The 23,157-nt window shown below is 43.5% G+C and overlaps 1 long non-coding RNA gene across 3 annotated transcripts; it reads left to right on the plus strand.

Annotated features, from left to right (window-relative positions):
- The first annotated feature begins 1,315 nt into the window (after positions 1-1,315).
- Positions 1,316-18,521, plus strand: LOC138989208 (uncharacterized). Of its 3 annotated transcripts, XR_011465463.1 has the most exons (4): positions 1,316-1,450; positions 8,992-9,178; positions 9,912-10,062; positions 16,276-18,521. It is a non-coding gene; the product is annotated as an uncharacterized lncRNA (long non-coding RNA). The 3 variants fall into 3 exon arrangements; XR_011465462.1 differs by lacking the exon at positions 1,316-1,450 and having other exon boundaries at positions 8,334-9,178; XR_011465464.1 differs by lacking the exons at positions 1,316-1,450; positions 16,276-18,521 and adding an exon at positions 10,695-13,174 and having other exon boundaries at positions 8,334-9,178.
- Positions 18,522-23,157: the final 4,636 nt, after the last annotated feature.

Below are 23,157 nucleotides of genomic sequence, written 5' to 3' on the forward strand. Positions count from 1 at the left end.
TCCTTCATCTTAAGATTCTATTACTTTAAGAGTGTGTCACATTTTTCACATTAAAATGGAAGAAAAAAAATTTTTTAAGAATTTAAAACATAAACTAGAAATAAAGCTTGTTCCACAAGCCAAAATAGAATAATACCGAAGGCCAAATCTGACTGGGCTGAAAATTTCTCTCTCCTACAATTTGTGGCCCCTGTGAGCCTGTGCATGTGCACACACACATATACACACACATACACACATGCCACAAACCTGATGATTTTGGATATTGAAAGCATCTCCTACTGTGCCAAGGGTACAACTCAGACGAGTCACTCAGAGAGAGGAGGTGTGCAGTCGTAGTGATTAACATCAGTCCAAACCATGGCCAGCAGCGGGCTGGGCTGACCAGCTGCACACTGTGGTTGGTTTGACTGTTTGTAGAATTAGTCAAAGGCTGTTGGTAAACAGACTCAAAGATGTCTTCATTCTTGACTTTCCTTCTCTCGTTTTAGGAGCTGGCTGCAGGTGCCCCCTCCCTGGCCAAGCCTGTCCCCTGTCTTTCGTCTCATCATTGCTCTTTGTTTTACTCCTTCACTGTTCAAAAGACCCAGGCTACACGGCCTGAACAGAAGGAGGACAGCTGAAAGAAACATCTGAGCAGAAAGAAAAGAATTTTCAAGTTTCTTGTCCAGCACTGGGACTTCCCGGTTAGCCTCCATGCTTAGAATCAATCCAGTTATTCCCAGGTAGCAATGCTGGTCATTCTCCTAACGTTCAGAACCATCTCTCTATTCCTTTTATATTCTTTGGTCTTTTGCATCTCTTGTCTCTCCAGATGGCTTCTTAACTATATAATTTTCTCCAACTCTACTCTGATGATAGTTCAAATTAACAGGAAACTACTGAACCCTGATATATTTTAGAGTGTGTTTGTCCCTGGCACTATCCCAAAGGCAGCGATAAATAAAAATTCTCCTGGGAAAATATAGTAATATTACAACTGGTGGTGAGGGTGAATTTGTAAACACACTTTTGTTTTCAAATCTGTGCCCTGAAGGCATTCCCAGAGCCAAAGAGTTTGGTGAACTCAAGAAAAACAGAGGAGCTTGGAAATATAGATGTTCTGCCACCTACTCAAAGAATACAATTTCACAGCTTCAGTTTTGCAGTGGCGGGTACCAGAGGACTAAAAATGAAAATGGGTTATGGATTTTTCTATCTTTTCATTCAGCATCTTGTTTTCAAATGCTCTTCCCCTTTCAAGAACCATCAACATGCCTTTCTTTTAAATTAACACCATAAGGAACTGAAGTCTCATTTCCTGGAAACGCAGGACTGGACTGCAGCCATCCCTCAAATGAGCCCCCATGGAGAAGACTTGGAGACGTGAGCTGGGGCTTCCGGTGGATGCGTATTAAACACCTTGGACTGAAAGCTGAGGTCATGGATTACTTTCTCATTGCTGTCAAAGGTCAGCTCAACTTATACTTCCTGTCATTGTTGTCTTAGATCATGCATGACTCAGTCCTTCTCAGCCCATTTCCATGCAGAGATTTCTAAGTCAGTCGTAAAGAAATACTGTCAATAACTCTACATTCAAGAAGAGATGCTAATGGGAAAAGGTGAGGGAACTGCTGTGGATTGGCAATGTGTGTGTGTGTGTGTGCGCACGCACGCGCGCGCACAGCGCGCTAACTCGTGTCCAACTCTTTTTGACCCCATGGACTGTAGCCCACCAGGCTCCTCTGTCTGTGGATTTTCCCAGGCAAGGATACTGGAGTGGGTTGCCATGTCCTACTCCAGGGGATTCTTGACCCAGGGATCGAACCTGCATCTCCTGTGTCTCCTGCATTGGCAGGCAAATTCTTTACCATTGCACCATCCGGGAAGCCCGTGGATTGGCAGTAATACAGGTCAAATAAAATAGGGCAGCAAATCAGGAAATGGGGTAGCAGCAGTCACTTGAGAGGAAGTTAAGCAGACTGGCCGACAGCACAGCTGCAACATTTTCTGTTTTCCCTGGAAATTTCATTTGCATAACGGAGGCAGCAGGTGTTGTGGTGGGAGGACGTGAACTTTGCTACCAGCCTTGCTGAAGACAACAAAGTGACAACAGAAGGAGGGGGAATGTCAAGAGGAAGTGAGTGGAGGTGGTGATGTGGAGATATCATTCAGTACCTGTGTGAGGTACTGGAAGCCACAGACTCCAGTCCCAGCTCACACGGGGCTCCTCCAGCCTAAACCCCTCTGTCCACGTGCCTCTCACAGCATGGTTCACTGCACCTAGCAGTGGGCAACTTCCCTGCCTGGCTCTGCTGCTGTTTAATTCTTACTCTGAGAGGGTCCCTTTACCTTTCAACTTACATAATCTCTTCTCTCTAAGTAGACTAAAAACACCTGTTGGAAGATAATTATCATCTGTAATATCCTACACTCAGAGAGTCCATCACAGCATCAGGAATATAAGGGTAGGAATACAGGTGAGCATCCTGCCTCTATCACTGGGCTGTGCTAAGTCACTTCAGTCATGCCCAACTCTTTGTAACCCCATGGACTGTAGCCAAGGTAAGGAGCAATGGCTGCACTTTGCTGGAGCAGTCGTGAAGAGATACCTCAAGTCCAAGGTAAGAGAAACCCAAGTAAGACGGTAGGTGTTGCAAGAGGGCATCAGAGGGCAGGCACACTGAAACCATACTCACAGAAAACTAGTCAATCTAATCACACTAGGACCACAGCCTTGTCTAACTCAATGAAACTAAGCCATGCCCGTGGGGCAACCCAAGACGGGCGGGTCATGGTGGAGAGATCTGACAGAATGTGGTGCACTGGAGAAGGGAATGGCAAACCACTTGAGTATACTTGCCTTGAGAACCCCATGAACAGTATGAAAAGGCAAAATGATAGGATACTGAAAGAGGAACTCCCCAGGTCACTAGGTGCCCAATATGCTACTGGAGATCAGTGGAGACATAACTCCAGAAAGAATGAAGGGATGGAGCCAAAGCAAAAAGAATACCCAGCTGTGGATGTGACTGGTGATAGAAGCAAGGTCCAATGCTGTAAAGAGCAATATTGCATAGGAACTTGAAATGTCAGGTCCATGAATCAAGGCAAATTGGAAGTGGTCAAACAAGAGATGGCAAGAGTGAATGTTGACATTCTAGGAATCAGTGAACTCAAATGGACTGGAATGGGTGAATTTAACTCAGATGACCATTATATCTACTACTGCGGGCAGGAATCTCTCAGAAGAAATGGAGTAAGCATCATGGTCAACAAAAGAGTCTGAAATGCAGTACTTGGATGCAATCTCAAAAATGACAGAATGATCTCTGTTCGTTTCCAAGGCAAACCATTCAAATACCACAGTAATCCAAGTCTATGCCCCAACCAGTAACACTGAAGAAGCTGAAGTTGAACAGTTCTATGAAGACCTACAAGACCTTTCAGAACTAACACCCAAAAAAGATGTCCTTTTCATTATAGGGGCTGCTGCTGCTGCTAAGTCACTTTAGTCGTGTCTGACTCTGTGTGACCCCATAGACAGCAGCCCACCAGGCTCCCCCTGGAATGCAAAAGTAGGAAGTCAAGAAACACCTGGAGTGATAGGCAAATTTGGCCTTGGAATACAGAATGAAGCAGGGCAAAGACTAATAGAGTTTTGCCGAGAAAACGCACTGGTCATAACAAACACCCTCTTCCAACAACACAAGAGAAGACTCTATACATGGACATCATCAGATGGGCAACACCAAAATCAGATTGATTATATTCTTTGCAGCCAAAGATGGAGAAGCTCTATACAGTCAGCAAAAACAAGACCAGGAGCTGACTGTGGCTCAGACCATGAACTCCTTATTGCCAAATTCAGACTTAAATTGAAGAAAGTAGGGAAAACCATTAGACCATTCAGGTATGACCTAAATCAAATCCCTTATGATTATACAGTGGAAGTGAGAAATAGATTTAAGGGCCTAGATCTGATAGATAGAGTGCCTGATGAGCTATGGAACGAGGTTTGTGACATTGTACAGGAGACAGGGATCAAGACCATCCCCATGGAAAAGAAATGCAGAAAAGCAAAATGGCTGTCTGGGGAGGGCTTACAAATAGCTGTGAAAAGAAGAGAAGCAAAAAGCAAAGGAGAAAAGGAAAGATATAAACATCTGAATGCAGAGTTCCAAAGAATAGCAAGAAGAGATAAGAAAGCCTTCTTCAGCGATCAATGCAAAGAAATAGAGGAAAACAACAGAATGGGAAAGACTAGGGATCTCTTCAAGAAAATCAGAGATACCAAAGGAACATTTCATGCAAAGATGAGCTCGATAAAGGACAGAAATGGTATGGACCTAACAGAAGCAGAAGATAATAAGAAGAGATGGCAAGAATACACAGAAGAACTGTACAAAAAAGATCTTCACGACCCAGATAATCACAATGGTGTGATCACTGACATAGAGCCAGACATCCTGGAATGTGAAGTCAAGTGGGCCTTAGAAAGCATCACTGCGAACAAAGCTAGTGGAGGTGATGGAATTCCAGCTGAGCTATTCCAAATCCTGAAAGATGATGCTGTGAAAGTGCTGCACTCAATATGCCAGCAAATTTGGAAAACTCAGCAGTGGCCACAGGACTGGAAAAGGTCAATTTTCATTCCAATCCCAAAGAAAGGCAATGCCAAAGAATGCTCAAACTACTGCACAATTGCACTCATCTCACACGCTAGTAAAGTAATGCTCAAAATTCTCCAAACCAGGCTTCAGCAATATGTGAACCGTGAACTTCCTGATGTTCAAGCTGGTTTTAGAAAAGGCAGAGGAACCAGAGATCAAATTGCCAACATCTGCTGGATCATGGAAAAGGCAAGAAAGTTCCAGAAAAACATCTATTTCTGCTTTATTGACTATGCTAAAGCCTTTGACTGTGTGGATCACAATAAACTGTGGAAAATTCTGAAAGAGATGGGAATACCAGACCACCTGATCTGCCTCTTGAGAAATTTGTATGCAGGTCAGGAAGCAACAGTTAGAACTGGACATGGAACAACAGACTGGTTCCAAATAGGAAAAGGAGTACGTCAAGGCTGGATATTGTCACCCTGTTTATTTAACTTATATGCAGAGTACATCATGAGAAACGCTGGACTGGAAGAAACACAAGCTGGAATCAAGATTGCCGGGAGAAATATCAATAACCTCAGATATGCAGATGACACCACCCTTATGGCAGAAAGTGAAGAGGAACTCAAAAGCCTCTTGATGAAGGTGAAAGTGGAGAGTGTAAAAGTTGGCTTAAAGCTCAACATTCAGAAAATGAAGATCATGGCATCTGGTCCCACCACTTCATGGGAAATAGATGGGAAAACAGTGGAAACAGTGTCAGACTTTATTTTTCTGGGCTCCAAAATCACTACAGATGGTGACTGCAGCCATGAAATTAAAAGACGCTTTCTCCTTGGAAAGAAGATTATGCCCAACCTAGATAGCATATTGAAAAGTAGAGACATTACTTTGCCAACAAAGATTCGTCTAGTCAAGGCTATGGTTTTTCCTGTGGTCATGTATGGATGTGAGAGTTGGACTGTGAAAAAGGCTGAGCACTGAAGAATTGATGCTTTTGAACTGTGGTGTTGGAGAAGACTCTTGAGAGTCCCTTGGACTACAAGGAGATCCAACCAGTCCGTTCTGAAGGAGATCAGCCCTGGGATTTCTTTGGAAGGAATGATGCTGAAGCTGAAACTCCAGTACTTTGGTCACCTCACGCGAAGAGTTGACTCATTGGAAAAGACTCTGATGCTGGAGGGATTGTGAGCAGGAGGAGAAGGGGATGACAGAGGATGAGATGGCTGGATGGCATCACTGACTCGACGGACGTGAGTCTGAGTGAACTCCGGGAGTTGGTGATGGACAGGGGGGCCTGGCGTGCTGTGATTCATGGGGTCGCAAAGAGTCGGACATGACTGAGCGACTGATCTGATCTGATCTGGACTTTAGCCCGCCAGGCTCCTCTATCCATGGGATTCTCCAGGCAAGAATTCTGGAGTGGGCTGCCATTTCCTCCTCCAGGGGATCTTTCCAACCCAGGGCTTGAACATGCATCTCCTGCATTTCTTGCACTGGCAGGCGGGTTCTTTACCACTAATGCCACCTGGGCAAGTTTCTTAACCCTTCTCAGCTTCAGTTCAGGAATAGTTCCTAACTTTCAAAACTATTGTAAGAAACAGAGATTCATGGATTGCAGAGTGATTAGTATACAAAGGCAGTCACTGCCCTGCAGAACTCAGGGTGTGCCGCACCATACCCTGGCCTGTTGCTAGCTTTGATGGGGACAAGGAAAGAGTAAAGAGAGCCGGGGAGCTGACAGGCCCCTGGTGAGAGCATCAGTACACTCACACTAGCTACTCGATTTACCTTTCTTGTCCTTATCACATCCTCACAGCATTTCCCCCAACTTCAAATGAAATGATGACCCAAAGAGATGACAAAATAATGTCAATAATTGTGAGGAGGCTGAAATTTTTACCCTGCTTGTTGGCTAACAAGTTTGCCGGTCACAGCTTCAGGGATCCAGGTGGGAGACACAGAGCCCTTTTTCAGAGACAGAGGACATTGTTACAGCACAGCAGGCAGCGTTGAGCTTCACCTTCTTATGGCTTCCTCTGGAGCCCCAAGACCCATGGGAGTGATGCTGATGTGGGCACAGGTGGCTGCCGTGCACACAGATCTATGTCAAAGCTGAGGAACTGTGAGCTTAGAAAACCTCCAATCTTTCTAATAGTCGGAGAAGGCAATGGCACCCCACTCCAGTACTCTTGCCTGGAAAATCTCATGGTCGGAGGAGCCTGGTAGGCTGCAGTCCATGGGGTCGCTAAGGGTCAGACACGACTGAGAGACTTCATTTTCACTTTTCACTTGCATGCATTGGAGACGGAAATGGCAACCCACTCCAGTGTTCTTGCCTGGAGAATCCCAGGGACAGGGGAGCCTGGTGGGCTGCCATCTATGGGGTCGCACAGAGTCGGACATGACTGAAGCGACTTAGCAGCAGCAAACCTACCCAACCTTTGTTCTGGAGACAGACAATGCCTTTATTATCCTCACCAGAAAACGGATCTGACCTCAGCCCCCAAAAGAGACTCTATCTCTATCCTCCAGGACTTTTTTTGTATACAACATTCTTGAAAAGCCAGTCTGGGACAAGAATTGTCACACAATGTGTAAAAGCAACAAGGAGAATTACCCTCCATCTCCCACCAAATAAGACACAGCCAGAACTCAAGACAGTGTGACTAGATGGGATGTCCTTAAAAATTCATTTATTTAAGCAAAGAGATCAATAACTTCACGTGGAATTTTAAGTAACGTAGCTCTCAATTGCCTGAGAACCTAGGGAGAGACGATTACTGCGCCCTTCAGTGTGGAGGCCGCTGCCTGCACCTGGTCACAGCACCTCCGCTGTGGGACTCAGCGCCTCCTGAGCCCATCTCCACCAAAAGGCCAACATCGATGTTTTGTTTCCTGCATTTCCAATTAGACTGGAAAGGGGACTTTAGCCCACTGCAAAAAAATGCATTAGGGATTTTTTCCCCCTAGTTAATGAAAAGGAAAGAAAGTCTTTTCTGACTTTCTTTGGACTTTATGAGATTAAAAATGGTTTTGGAAACAGAATTCCTTCAGAGGCTACGTGTGGAGATTATGGAGTCCTAAGATTTATCCGGATAAGTCTTCTTATTAACATGTCTTTGTGAGATCAGAATGGGCTTCCCATGGAGCTCAGTGGTAAAGAATCCACCTGCAGATGCAGGAGATGCGGAGATGTGGGTTCGATCCCTGGGTCAGGAAAATTCCCTGGAGTAGGAAATGGCAAACACTCCAGTCTTCTTCGCCTTGGAAAATTCCGTGGATAGGATAGCCTAAGGGGCTGTAGTCTACGGGCTTGCAAAGAGTCAGACACGACTGAACACGTGAGGTCAGACATGGTTCTCCCAATGACTTGAAGACCTGGAACACACCTCAGAAGCTTCCAGAATCTCAGTTCCCGTCTCAGGGCACACCCTTGGAGTCCTAAAAGGTGAACCATCTCGAGGATCTTAACAGCCTCATTCAGAGGCACAGCCCTGTCCCCATTTTCAGACCACAGAGAAATTTGGTTTGAAAATGTTTTCATTATTTGCAGCAAAATGAAGTAATTGTCATAGTAAAGAATTCAGAGACTGCCTTGTTTGAGACAGAGACAGAGCAGCCTGGGTAGGTGGTGGGTGAGAGGTGGGTGATTGAGGCAAAGTCTTCCTTGCCTCCACTTCGGAGAGAAGGATGTAGGAGCCCTGAATCTGCAAGACCAGAGATCTGGTTCTTGGCTTGAAAGCTTCCTTCTCTCTTGCTTTCCACCTCAAATCACTCACAAAATGCTGTTGGGGGCTCCTAAATATTCTTTTTTTCAGCTCTGCCCACAACCTCTTTTTTCTTCACTGAGAAGTTCTGTTTTTTCTTTCTTTGTGGTTTTGTTTACAAGTGAAAACATCCACTGGAAATATTTCGTATTTGTTGTCTCATCCCATGAGGTAGAAATCTAACTGGATGCTTCTCAACAAGAGTTGTCAGTGCTTCCTCACTACCCCTCAGGACTCCCCACCTCACCCACAGCACACCCAAGACACCCCACAAATGCACACAGAGGGGAGACAAGCCTTACTTTGCTTCCACTCAATTCCTTTCCGGTTGGTTGCCCAGAATTCAGTTTCCTTCAGTCATCTCTAGGTGTCATCCGAGAGGAGCCTCTCCAAGCTGGACTTTCAGCACAGACACGGGCGTTTGTCAGGCCTGGGGAAGCTGGGATGCTGGGGGCTCTGCCTTTGCTGCTGGTGTGGAGTCCGAGCTCCTCCCCATGCTGGCCCCAGCCGTCTCCTCCCCATGCAGCTGGGGCGGAGCAAGTGGCACTCTGGGCAGAGGGGAGCTGCTCCCCCAGCGTTCTCATCCCTAGTGAAAGAGAATTGCCCTCTGTGATTGTACACAGAATCTGCCAGCAAGAGCCGCCTGAGAGAACAGACAATGGAGCTCTATGTACCTCTGCAGGAAAAGAACAAAAATTCCGACACTTCAATGTTAACTGCTGGGATCCGCAGCCACCCCGGGGCATCCCGGAGATCACCCAACACAGAAGACATCTTCAGAGCTTAAATTAGCTTGCAAGTATCAAAAAGGTTAGAGAATGTATCATTTAACTAGAGGGACACTTAGCTTTCTTCTCCATGCCCAGAAAGCTGTGTGTGTGTGTGTGTGTGTGTGTGTGTGTGTGTGTGTATGCCTTTATGTGTCTTTCACTCTGCATGTTTTGGCATAGATTTTGCAGTGCTGGGAGCTGCAAATAGCTACAGGCTTTCTGTCCTCTGCATAAGATGGCCACACATTACAACAGTTATTTCAAATGCTCTGTTTTAGCATCAGGACTTAGCAGAGTGCCTCACAGCGAATATTAAATAAATGACTGATTTTATGACCTTATTCACACTGGGATTTTGCTAGTAAATATGGATCCATAGAAACCCAGTCGGTAAATATTCCTTAATTCTCCCTTGGTAACACAGAAATTCCAATAACTCCTGCAGCTCTTCACAGCCAGTCTAGCAAGGATCTCGCTTGTCAGCAGAAGTGAACCATATGGTCGCTGCCCTCAGGCCCCATGTTACACAATGTCTCTGCTTTGCACATTCAGAGCATATTTGTTTCCTCACCAACCATGAGAGGCGGTATCTTAAACAACTGCAGCAAAACTATATTTGTCAGGCATCAGAAGCAAAGTGTATTTGTACATCAGTAGTCTTATTTCTAATCAACTCAGTTTTCTGACTATTCAAAGTTCAGTCATCTGGCTTTGATTTCTGGCTTGTTTACAGAAACTAATAATGCTTAATAAAGCTCTGAAACCACTTTCAGCTACGTCTTTGTACTGTGAGTCCATCAGACTGAGAAGTCACACAACTGGTTTTGCCAACCCTCCTACAGATGTGCGTGGACCCCAGGAGTCCCAGTAGACCAGCCATCGCCAGCTGTGGTTTGCCCGCCGGCTCCACACCACAGCTCAGAGGTATTACTTTCCAGGTGTTTAGTCCACAACTACGGAGCTGGCGAGGATCTCCAGCTCAGTTTGCTGTGCTGCAGATTGGTTTGACTGATACCACGTTTCAGCTTAAAGTCCCTTGTTTGTTTTTTGTTTGTTTGTTTGTTTTTTAATTTTTATTGGAATGTAATTGATTTACAGTGTGGTGCTAGTTTCAGGAGTACAGCAAAGTCAGTCCGATATACGTATACACACATCCACTCTTTTTCAGATTCTTTTCCCATACTGGTCATTACAGAGTACTGAGTAGAGTTCCCTGTACTATACCATAGGTCCTTATTAATTGTCTGTTTTACATAGAAAAGACTTCTCTGGAAACTCGGACAGTAAGGAATCTGCCTGCAATGCAGGAGACCTGGGTTTGATCCGTGGATTGGGAAGATGCCCTGGAGGAGGGCATGGCAACCCACTCTAGTATTCTTGCCTGGAGAATCCCATGGACAGAGGAGCCTGGCGGCTGTCTGCCATGGGGTCACACAGAGGCAGACACGACATATATGTGTCAGTCCCAGCCTCCCAACTTATCCCTCACCCCTCTGTCTCCCCCTAGTAACCATAAACTTGTTTTCTACATCTGTGACTCTATTTCTGTTTTGTAGGAGGCAGCTTGTTTCTGACATATGTTTTGCACTCGGGGCTAAGACCATAAGAGTTTGAACTGCATGGTGGGGTTTTTTTTGGCTGAAGAAGAAAGGAAGAACTTTTATCAGTATTTTTTTTCATACACATCTGGGAGAAAACTTAAGACAGGACTTGTATCTTGGACACCAGTTCCTTGGGTAATCTCAGAGACGAGGGGACCAGAATAGATGTTCAGAGCATGTGAAGACTCGTGGTCTTTGCTGCAATAACTAATTCACTACTTCCTAAGACTGTGTGAGCCATGCAATAATATACTTTGTTCTCAGCAGCAATGGCATCTAACCCTGTAGTCTTCATACACCCCTCAACGTGGCCCCAAGAATGTGACCAAAATCTGGAAAGGCCACAAGATACTCAGAAGAAAGCTAGTAGATGGATTCTTCTGGTATAGGTGGTATAAGATAATTTTCCAAACAGCTCAAGGCTCTGAGCTAAGGAATCTCGAGGGCAGGTATCACCTGGCTCCCCTCCCAGCACACAGGTTCCACCCACTCATGATGAAAAAGGAGAGACTCCCTGGAGGCTTGAGAAGTTATCAACATGTAGCATTCGGTGTGCACCTACTCCCATCCACGTGGACGCACATCTCCTTCAGTGGACCCTCACGCCGCCCCCGCCAATTGCATCTCACACTGCACAGGCAACCTCAACAATATTCTGATAACCTGCAGAGAGTCAGGCCAAAACGCCCACCAGAACCAAGAGCTAGAGCAGTAGGAAGGGTGTAGGCCAGGAGGGTGTTCAGAACAGCTCACCTTCCCCATGCAGAAGGCCAAGCACCAAATGGCTTGAATGCTGCCATTTCAATATGGATACTTAGATGTGGTCATCTTGACCAGAATAGAATCAAGCTGTTAATTTTTCTCTTTATTTTCCCAAATGAAAAACTGCTATATTATCTTCATCTGATGAAAAGAAAACACATATTTATTTTAAAAGAATAAGACAGTGCCAAAAATTATGGCATACAACCCATCCGAAACAAAATACTTGATGAAAGCTTTTCCAGAATGTGTTCACTGGACAGTATGAAAATCACTGGTTTGAGTTTTCTGGAAGCAGATGCTGAAATGGAGTTTATTGTGCAGGATACTTCTCAAGAACTGTCTTGGGGTCAACACCCATGGAAAGAAAGGGATGAAAACAGAATCACGTAGAGAGAGAACTCGAGCTATGTTGCAACCTTGGCAGATCTGACTGGGAGCTCTGAACTGAAAAATAACCCATCAATGATGTTCACTATTGAGTTGAAATGGCCAACCCACCCCTGCCTCTCTGCTCAGGAGCGTGGGACATGGGGAGAAGTAGCCCTGCAGCTGGGCAGTTCCTGAACAGGCTGACAGCAACAAGTCCTTTTTAGAAGAGGCATCTGGGCAGTGCACCTTCAGTCCATCACACAGGGAGACACACTATTATTGTAAACAAAAATGGAGTCATATCTTCTACACTATTATGATGCTGATATTTTTTACTTAGCAACATACTATAAACATTTCTCTGTGACCCAAATATGTAACAGATCACATCCATTTTTAATTACTGCAGATATTATATCAAACAGGTGTACAATATTAATCAAATTCCTGTTGAAGGGTGTTTGAGAACACCTTTTCTGTATTTTTTGCCTTTATAATTAACTCAGTCATGAACATCCTAATGTGTGTATATATCTTTTCACACATGTGAAATTAATTATTAGCATAATTATTAGCACAAAGTAATCTCAAAAGTGAAATTGCTGGGCCAGAAGGTATCCATATTTACCTTTTGAGTGTAGTGCCAAATTACCCTCCAGAAAGTTGTAACAATTTACCCGAGCACTAAGGATAATCGGCATCAATCTTCATAATCTTTGCCAATTTCATAGGTGAAAAAAAAGCTTGTTTTCTTAGTAACATTTATTAATTCGTAGCCAGGTTAAATGATGTTTCTTATGTTGACATCATATTTCTTCAATTATTTTTTCCTTTTGTGATTTACCTGTACTGATCCTTTGCCCATTTTTCTCTGGTTTGTGTCTGTTATACTGAGGGTAGTAAGCCCGTTTGGTATACATGATATAATGCTATTTACTAATAAACTTTCTGTGTCTTATTTTTATTTTCTTTTTCTTTCTGTTCTTTTTTTTTTCTAAAAATAAAAAGCTAAACTAACAAAATTCATTTATCATCTCTCTTAGAGTTCCTGATAAGTTTCCTTCTACCCAGCTTGACAGATACTCTCCTGCTGCTGCTACTGCTGCTAAGTCGCTTCAGTCATGTCTGACTCTGTGCGACCCCATAGACGGCAGCCCACCAGGCTCCCCCGTCCCTGGGATTCTCCAGGCAAGAACTCTAGAGTGGGTTGCCGTTTCCTTCTCCAATGCATGAAAGTGAAAAGTCAAAGTGAAGTCGCTCAGTCGTGTCCGACTCCTAGCAGCCCCATGGACTGCAGCCTACCAGGCTCCTCCGTCCAGGGGATTTCCCAGGCAAGAATACTGGAGTGGGGTGCCATTGCCTTCTCCGGATGCTCTCCTGATACTTCTGTAAATCCTCACACTTTCAAGGTTTCTATTAGTAAGTAATGTGAAAAAAAGACATTCTCTCCCAGCCCTCTCCTTAGTCTCATCTTATTCCCCAACCACATCAGATTACCTTTTATGGAGAAAAGTTATGAAGGAAACACAGATTTTACATTTCATAATGGTCACTTTGATGTAACTGCATCAAGATGTCTGCTTTAATGGTCTTCCTTCTGTCAGAAATGTCCCTGAATGGCCAGACTTTCTGTGTGAGGCCCTTAGAAGCCCCTGCCTCTACAATAGGAGGCTGAGCTGGGAAGCAGTGACATTTCCTCCTCCAGCCTGCGAACCTCAGGCGATGCAACTGGGCAGAGCTATGGACAATGGAAAGTGGACACAATCATGTTCCAAACCTAGGCGTTTTTCCTGCTGACCACGTCCTCCCCCCACATTCCCCTTTCCTTCTACCCAGGTACAAGGTACAAGCTTCCTAGCTCTACCTGGATTTCCGAGTTATCCACTCTGTTTCCCCACCCTCCCTGTTGGTTTTTTTTTTTTAATTAAATGAATGAATTAATTTTTGGCTGTGCTTGGTCCTGCTGCGCAGGCTTTTCTCTAGTTGCAGCAAAGCGGGGCTTTTCTCTCATTGCGATGCGTGGGCTTCTCAATATGGCGGCTTCTCTTCTTGTTGCAGAACACAGGCTTAAGGGCAGCCGGCGTTAGTAGTCGCAGCTCCCTGGCTCTAGAGCACAGGCTCAATAGTTGTGGCACACGGGCTTAATTGCCCCACGGCATGTGATAAGTTCCCACTTCAGGAATCAAATCCGTGTCTCCCGCGTTGCCAGGTGGATTCTTTACCACTGAACCACCAGGGAAGCCCCTTCCTGTTGTTTTTAAAAACACTTTTATTGAGGCATAATTTACAGATCATGAAGTTCACTCATTTTCAATGTACATTACAATGATTTTTAGTAAGCTTACTATCTTGTGCTACCATCACCACAATACAGTTTTAGGACATTTTCCTGACCTCACTGAGATCTTTCATGCCTGTTTACAATTAATCCCCTTTCCCATCCCAACTCCAGGCAACCACTAACCTACATTTTGTCTCTATGCAATTGCCTTTTCTGGACAGAAATTAAATCATATATGCCTTTAGTTTTGACATCGCCTCTTATCTCCGATGAGAAATTCCAGATTCAACCTCAGCTCTATGGAAACTTGCTGGCCAGACGTGGGTTCACATAACTGGTAAATGACAGAGCTCTGATTCAGGTCCAAGTCTCGTGATTCCAAATTCTTTCCACTCCCTCCTGCTTTCCTGATCTGGATACAATTGCAATGATGAATGGAAAATTTAGTGATGGCCATTTAAAAAAGCCTCAGAGATCACTGGCCTTCTGGGTCTGAACGCCGAACTCGTGACTCTGCTCAGCCACCAGTGTGTTAGTCGCTCAGTCGTGTCCAACTCTTCACGACCCCATGGACTGAAGCCCGCCCCAGGTTCCTCTGTCCATGGGATTCTCCAGGCAAGAATACTAGAGTGGGTTGCTATTTCCTTTTCCAGCTCAGCCACCAGAGGGTGCCGAAAAGATCTTTAAATTGGCTTTTGCTTGTCACAATTGGGCATCTTAGGAAAGCCGCGTAGAATTTTTCTTATAATATTTTCCCTGTCTGGGAAATTGCAAATATCAATGGAGAATAAAAGCTAGGAAATGTTTTTGGTGTACGTTGAAGGTTTTTTTTTTCAGGCTTCTCAGACCAAGATTTCTTTTTTTAATAGAATAAAAAGGGAAACTACTAAAAAGACTTGGTTTGGGAAGCTGGTGAAACATTAAGTTATGACAATCCAGCATGACAGATATCCAATTAATCATAACATTAAGGTAATTGTGTTAATCTTTTGCATTTTTAGAGAACTAAATTGATGGAGGGAAGGGAACTGGAAACATGTTTTCAAATTGTTACCCAAGTACATTATCTATGTAGCTAGAATTAACTGGATAATAATTCAATATGAAAATTGAATTTATCTTTGAGTAGTAATTTTTTTGTGATGTATCCCCACCTATCCGGATGGATGGATGAATGGACAGGGGCTGATCAACAGCCAGGATGGGAGCTCCTGGGAGGATCTTCAGGGGAACGTGATGCTTGTCCTGAGCACCACCCTGGCGGCTGTCAAAGTCACTGGAGCTATATGTCTGGTGGTGCTGTGGCCCTGTACCCACCACGAACCGCGTGCTCCCCGGAACCTGGACTACAGTTATGGAACCAGGATTAGACCAGAGCCAGTCAAAACCTTTCGTTAACAGGAACCAGAGGTTGAGAACTGACTTCACCACAAACAGGAAGTAGTGTCTCTTAGGCTTATTCTTCTCTTGACAGCTAAGCCAGTCCTGAAAAAGTGATGACATTGAAAGGAGGGTGCTTAGAATTTCAAAAAAGGCAAATCTTCAAGTACTTCTGAAGCATCTAAATCTGTGCAATGAATTCATATGCTAACGAGGGGGCACAGTATTCTGGTCACCTCAGTAGGGTCGCCACCCACCTGAATAAGGCAACATTTTTATCATGAGTTTCCATCCCCAAATGGGAGGCCATTAACACCCAAGCCACCTGCTACTCTCTGCCTAGAAAATCTTGTGTCTATATAAATTGATGAAACCAGGATACTGAAATAGCACTTTATCATGAAAAAAAAAAACCCATACATTACAGAAAATTTACGGCTTTAACCATTTTTAAGTGCAGGATTCACTGGCAATAAGTATATACACAGTGTTGTGTAAACATCATCACTACCCATCTCCAGAACGTTTTCATCTCTGTACCATTGAACAATAACGCCCCCACTTCCCCAACAGTGCCTGGTAACCATGAAATATCACTATTATAAGCATATTCATTTAGTAGATCTGCGGAAGAGAAAACCATTTTACAAAAAGGAAAAGAGGGGGAGTTCCAAAATGGCAAAACTCTGCAGAAGCCATTATAGTGAAAATCATAACTCTGTCCATCTTTTCCTAACACAGGATGAACATCAGGATCGGCCTGTGATGTGAATCGCAGCTGCACACAGTCAGGAAAGATGATGCTCGGTCCTAGATGTTCGCTGGGTGCAGGGGACACTCCCACAAAGCAAGGAAGTCGCTGAATCTCCTGAGACCCCAGAGAGGCCCAAGCAAGGTTGGGAAGTGTGGGCGTCTGCCTGGGGTCAGTGGTGTGGCCAGGTTACAGTCTCAACCTAAAACTTCACGCTAATCCATCTGCACTCTGAACATTTTTCCAAAGCTAAAAATTTAATTACTACCCAAAGGAAGGTAGTTCGAGTGTTTGAAACTCCCACACAATTCCCTCTTAAATAAAATTCAGTCTCTCAACCAACCACAATTCATACTTTTTTAAAAAGCACGTAAAGAAAAACAGTGTTAATGAATCCTCTTAAATTCCGACTCACAGGGTCTCTTCTTTTGTGCTTTATTTACGGTCTTGGGCACTTACTCTAACTGGCCCCTTTCTGAGACCTAGCTTCTTCTGAAAGCACATGGATTTCCTTGTGAAGGAAATACACTCAAAGCCTTTCTGGCTCCCTTCCCCTAAGGCGTTTTGCTAATGTGTACCAGAACATTCTTGAAAGGAGAAAAGAAGGAAAAGAGAAAGAAATGCTTTGTCAGAAGAGTGCCTTTGGGCATAGCTAGCACAACTGCCTCCTATTAATCCGCAACCTAGTTAAGAGAACCAGAAATAATTTACTGTGTGTGGTGCTTCCTATAACAGCTAACATGCATTTGAGCACTTGCTATGTGCCAGGTACCATGCTACATTTCTTCTATAGATAATCTCATTTGCTCGGAGCAACTACCCAATAAGATAGGAATTATTTGTATGGATATTACCTATACTGAGGGCTTCCCTGGTGGCTCAGCTGGTAAAGTATCCACCTGCAATTCAGGAGACCCTGGTTTGATTCCTGGGCTGGAAAGATCCCCTGAAGAAGGGATAGGCTACCCACTCCGGTATTCTTGGGCTTCCCCAGTGGCTCAGACGATAAAGAATCTACCTGCAATGAGGGACACCTGGGTTTGATCCCTGGGTTGGAAAGATCCCCTGGAGGAGGGCATGACAACCCACTCCAGTGTTCATGCCTGGAAAATCGCCATGGACAAAGGAGCCCAGGCTACAGTTCATGGGGTTGCAAAGAGTCAGACATGACTGAGCGACTAAGCACACACACACACACACACACATACCTATCCTGAGGAACCTGAGGCTTTAAAGACTTTAAGCAACTTGACCAGATTCACACAGCAAATAAATAGTTGAGCCAGAATTTGAACTCTAACAGATCTGACTTCAGGAGCCTCCATGAATTAAATTACACTGATTAAATTCATGCAAAATCTCTGTGAGATGTTAACTTATATTTTACAAATGAGAAAATTGGAGATTAGAGTCATTGATTGGCCCAAGGTTGCATTTATGTGATTGAATAGAGAATCAGACCTGGTGTTTTGGGCTTTCAAGCCCTCATTCTTTCCATTAAACACCTGAGTTCTGTTCCCCTGCGTGCGTGCTAAGTAGCTTCAGTCATGCTTGACTCTTGCGACCCTATGGACCATAGCCCTCCAGGCTCCTCTGTCCATGGGATTCTCCAGGCAAGGATACTGGAGTGGGTTGCCATGCCCTCCTCTAGAGGACCTTCCCGACCCAGGGATCTAACCCACATCTCTTATGTCTTCAGCATTGGCAGGCAGGTTCTTTACCAACCACTAGTGTCACTTGGGAAGCCCCCGGCTCCCCTAGGTCACTTTAAAAACAAAAGGGAAATTGAACTGATGTTCAGTGGGTGTAATTTACTGGCAGTTTATCCCTCCCACCAACGTTGTACTTGTAGGAAGGCTCCAGGGTCTGTGTGGATTCCCCGCCTCTTCCCACAGCCTCCTGAAGCCACTTGACACAAATTGGATGAACAAGGTTCATAAGGGAATGAAAATAATACAAACTGTAGGGTTTGTTTACACGCTCTTTGGCACTGATAGGAACCATCAAGCGACAGATGGTGTCGATCCAGATGAAAGAACAGAGAACATGTGATAATGAATTTACAAGTGTTGTATGGAATGTTTAAGTGCTATTACCCTTAAGCATTTGTTGGTTTCTCTCAGGCAAAGCAACTCCAACGATCTAAACTATAATTTAGCACAGGAGTGTTTCTTTACACTCCATGAAATTCTTGCAAACTTACTTTCCAAACCAAACTGTGATGCCAAATTTTGACTGAGAAAAAAATACACACACACACACACATATATATATATATATATTTAATTTTTATCCCAGGATGTTAATTTTTATCTGTGTGGCTGTTAGGAGAAAAAAAATATTTATAATCATCTGAAAACGAACAATACCTTCAGGGAGCTGGTCAACTAATAATTATGGCAAACCTTTGTTCAGTAAATTTTAAAGATAGCCTATGGTGATATCATTGAAAATGAGCAACTACTTTGGCAAATGTAATTAATGCTTATTTATCTGTTTTTCAAACAATTATTTTCCTTGGGACTTTGCTGGTGGCCCAGTGATTAGCACTTGGCGCTCTCCACTGCTGTGAGCCTGGGTTCATTCCCTGATTGGGGAATTAAGATCCCTCGAGCTGCATGGAGTGGCCAAAGGATTATTTTTTCTTTACTTCCTTTAATTTTTAATTGAGCTGTACTTGACATTATATTATATACAGCATTATATTAGTTACAGGTGTACAATAGAGTGATTTGATATATTTCGTGAAATGGTCTCCACACTAAATCTATTTAACATCCACCTAAGAATTCCTCTCTTAGCAACTTTCAAATACAGTAGCTCTTGTTTCATGCTGAGATTTAAAGGCCAAGAACAGGATGTTGAGAAAGCAAGATGACTGCTCCAACTAGGTTAGAAAAGATAGTTCCAGAGTCCTCTCCAGGGACTGGCCGAGATTCTCTCTTTCTCTGGTTAGCAGGGGCAAGAACAGACAGCTAGGACACTGAGCTTCCCTTTGAAGGAGCAGTAAGCAGACGGCGGCTGAAAGCATGTCCTTATCAGAAGCTGCTGTAAGGAAATGCCATCTCATTGCACATGGCACCTAAGCTAGCCGTTTCCAATTGCCTTTGTCCTGAAAGTTTCCACTGGTCTCATTCCGAGAGCCGTTCCCTCTGGGGTAGGAGGGAAATGAAGACATTTAGAAGTGGGTCAGAAAACTGCCTCAGCCTACTTGCTTCATGTGGCCATCCTTTTTTTTTTTTTAATTTATTTATTTATTTTAATTGGAAGCTAACTACTTTACAATATTGGGGTGGTTTTGCCATACATTGACATGAATCAGCCATGAGTGTACATGTATTCCCCTTCCCAAACCACTCTCCCAACTTCCTCCCCATCCCATCCCTCAGGGTCATCTCAGTGCACCAGCTTTGAGTGTCCTGTTTCATGCATCAAATCTGGACTGGTGATCTATTTCACATATGATGATATACATGTTTCAATGCTATTCTCTCAAATCATCCCACCCTCGGCTTCTCCCACAGAGTCCAAAAGTCTGTTCCTTACATCTGTCTCTTTTGCTGTCTCACATATAGGGTCATCATTAGCATCTTTCTAAATTCCATATATATGCATTAATATACTGTATTGATGTTTTTCTTTCTGACTTACTTCAACTCTGTATAATAGGCTCCAGTTTCATCCACCTCATTAGACCTGATTCAAATGCATTCTTTTTAATAGCTGAGTAATATTCCATTGTATATATGTACCACAGCTTTCTTATCCATTCGTCTGCCAATGGACATCTAGGTTGCTTCCATGTCCTGGCTATTGTAAACAGTGCTGCGATGAACATTGGAGTATACGTGTCTCTTTCAATTCTGTTTTCCTCAGTGTGTATGCCCAGCAGTGGGATTGCTGGGTCATATGGCAGATCTATTTTCAGGAATAGAAAGGAATCTCCACACTGTTCTCCATAGTGGCTGTACATCCTTTTGTTGTCTGGCTTATCTTCATCTTTTCCTGACACTCCCTCTCTTTTAGACTCTCAAGTTTGTGTTTTGTTTTTGAGAACCATTGAGCTATTTATTTTTATTGAACTATAGTTAATTTGCAATATTATATTAGTTTCAGGTGTACAACATAGTGATTCAATATTTTCATAGATTACACTTCATTTAAACTTATTATAAAATATTGGCTACAATCCCTGTGCTGTGCATTACATTCTTGTAGTTTATTTATTTCATATGTGGTAGTTTGTACTTCTTAATCCCATCTCTCTGTCTTGCCCCTCCCACTTCCTTCTTCCCAGTGGTAACCACTGATTTGTTCTCTATATCTGTTTGTTGCGCTATATTCATTTGTTTGTTTTCTTTTTTAGATTCCACACATAACTGATAATGCACAGAGTTTGTCTTTCTCTGACTTATTTCACAAGCATAATGCCCTCCAGGTCCATCTGTGTTTGTGTTCTTGAAACCACTCCCTCAGACACCACCCGTGGTGTTGTCTCCATTCATTCTTTGTCTTTGACATTTGGCTCTATTTGACTGTGCTGCTCACTGTTTCATTCTACAACGCAGGTATTGATAGAACCCCAAGGTATCTGTCAGGAAGCTCCGTCCCAAAGGATGACCTTTAAAGAAAATACCAGAGGTCAGTGGTCAAGAGCAGGGCCAGGAAGTCAGATTGTTGGAATAAAGAAAGTGGAGTGGACAAATGGAAAGTTGGAAATAATAGGAGCTCACACTCACTGGAGACACCGATGCGCTGGAATAAGATAGCTCCCAAAGTGGAGTAACTGGGAACAAAAAGGATTCTTGTGCCAGCTGTCATGCAGAGTGGAGCTATAAGCCAGACCGCAAAGAAAACGCTGGTAAGTCTAGCTGGTAGTCCAAAGGGCTTTGGAGCTAGAGGCTAAGGCTCTGGGTCCATCACTATGGTTCTTAGAGTGATGAAAGTCCTGCTAAGCGAAACACAGGGGTTTAGTTCTGATGTCTAATCCTGCCCACCAGAACTTATCTTTTAGATTCTGTACATTATTCATTATTGTGTCAGCCTAACCCTTGACCTTCGGTCCTCTTTATCTTCATCATCTGTCTTTATCCTAACTTCATCTTTTGCTTTTCTTTGCAGATTCTCTCTCCCTTCAGCATCCCTGCCTTCCTTATTTGCTGTGTTCCGGGGCCTCTGCACACATTATGTCCAGCCCTGTTTGGTGCCTGCATTCCAGTTCTCTGGCTTGCATAGCCTCCCAGACCATGCTCATGGGTATTCCAGTCTCACTTCATGAGCTCCACCCTGGACAGTCAGCTGTCATAGCAGAAGCTTCTAACAGGGGTGTCACAGTCGGACTGAAATACGGTACCATTCTCCTCCCACCCTTTTGATTCAAGGCATGGGTTTTTTTTCTGGTCCGTATTCTGGAGGTTCATGGTCCTTTTAATTCAGAATACAATCACTATATTGGAGTCATCACTTCTCTTAAGGGATTCTATCTGCCAAGGAAATCACTAGACCTTGTAGTCACTCACCCTAAGGAGGCAGAGCAGAGCCTCTCAGTCCTGGGACCGCTGGGGATGGTCAAGGTCACTTACTCAGTAGTCCCTGACTACTAGATTGCTATGAGCATTTTATTTCTTTGATCTTCTACATCTTCAAAACACGGTCGGAGCATTCACAGATTGGTCAGTTCTCATTTATCCAAAATCCCTTGGTTCCTTCTTGCTTACCTAACATGGGACTTTGGAATTTCTTTGTCCCTTTCTGGCATCAACTCATTTCTACGTAATTCTTTTAGTGTGCACGTGTGCATGCTAAGTCACTTGAGTAGTGTCCAACTCTGCAATGTTATGGACCGTAAGTAGCCCGCCAGGCTCCTCTATCCATGGGATTCTCCAGGTAAGACTACTGGAGTGGGTTGCCATGCCCTCCTCCAGGGTACCTTCCCAATCCAAGGATAGAACCCTCATCTCTTATGTCTGCTGCATTGGCAGGCAGGTTCTTTACCACTAGCACCACCTGGGAAACTCATTCTTTTAGTACAGAGGTTTAAAAAGTGTTTACAAATTTTCACTTTGAAATCTAGGCAAGAAGTACTACTTTTAAGGCACTTGGAAAAATCTTCCAGAACGAGTGAAATATTAATTATATCTGATATTTATCTCGCCTTTGATATATTAATAGAACAAAGACTATCTTGTTTGCCCAATACAAACAGTGCTTTCTCCCATCTCCTTTCTTTTTCAATGAACTTGAATCCCATTTTAGCTTCTCATTTGTCTTAATATGCAAACTTGGGAAAGGTTTGTGATTTTGAAATGTAGAGACTTTCTGAGAATTGGATGAAGATATTACAGCTTTACTTGTCTTAGGAAATAAAGGGTTATGAGAACATTAAGTCCAGAGTTGAATGGACTGGTGCACTTTGCAAAGGATGGGGACCTGCATTGAAATGGTGTTTATGGCTCACTGAACTATTTTGATACCAGCAAAAACTACCTTAGGAGCCTCCAATACATTAATATTACTTATTCTGTCTGCTATTTCTCATTAATTATAGGTCTCAAAAGTTTACAATTCAAATACTATAAGCTTTGGTGTATGAGGATTGGCATAAGCCAAGGACTTGATGTGTCTTATAAAGTAATGAAATGTTAAAGCATTTGTGCCATTTGAGAAATCTTAGAATATTCGTATTATTTTTCTATAATAATTTGTACTTGTGGAGCACTTTGCATTTTACATTACAGATGGAGTTGAGATCCCTCATTTCTTTCCCTTCCTTCCCAGAAATAAATACCATAGTGAATTTGATGTTTAACATTTCTGTGCATGGTTTACATTTGTGTTATATATTAATTTATCCATAAAAATACATATAATAT

Source organism: Bos mutus, chromosome 9 (genome assembly GCF_027580195.1).
Source record: "Bos mutus isolate GX-2022 chromosome 9, NWIPB_WYAK_1.1, whole genome shotgun sequence".
Classification (NCBI taxonomy): Eukaryota; Metazoa; Chordata; class Mammalia; order Artiodactyla; family Bovidae; genus Bos; species Bos mutus.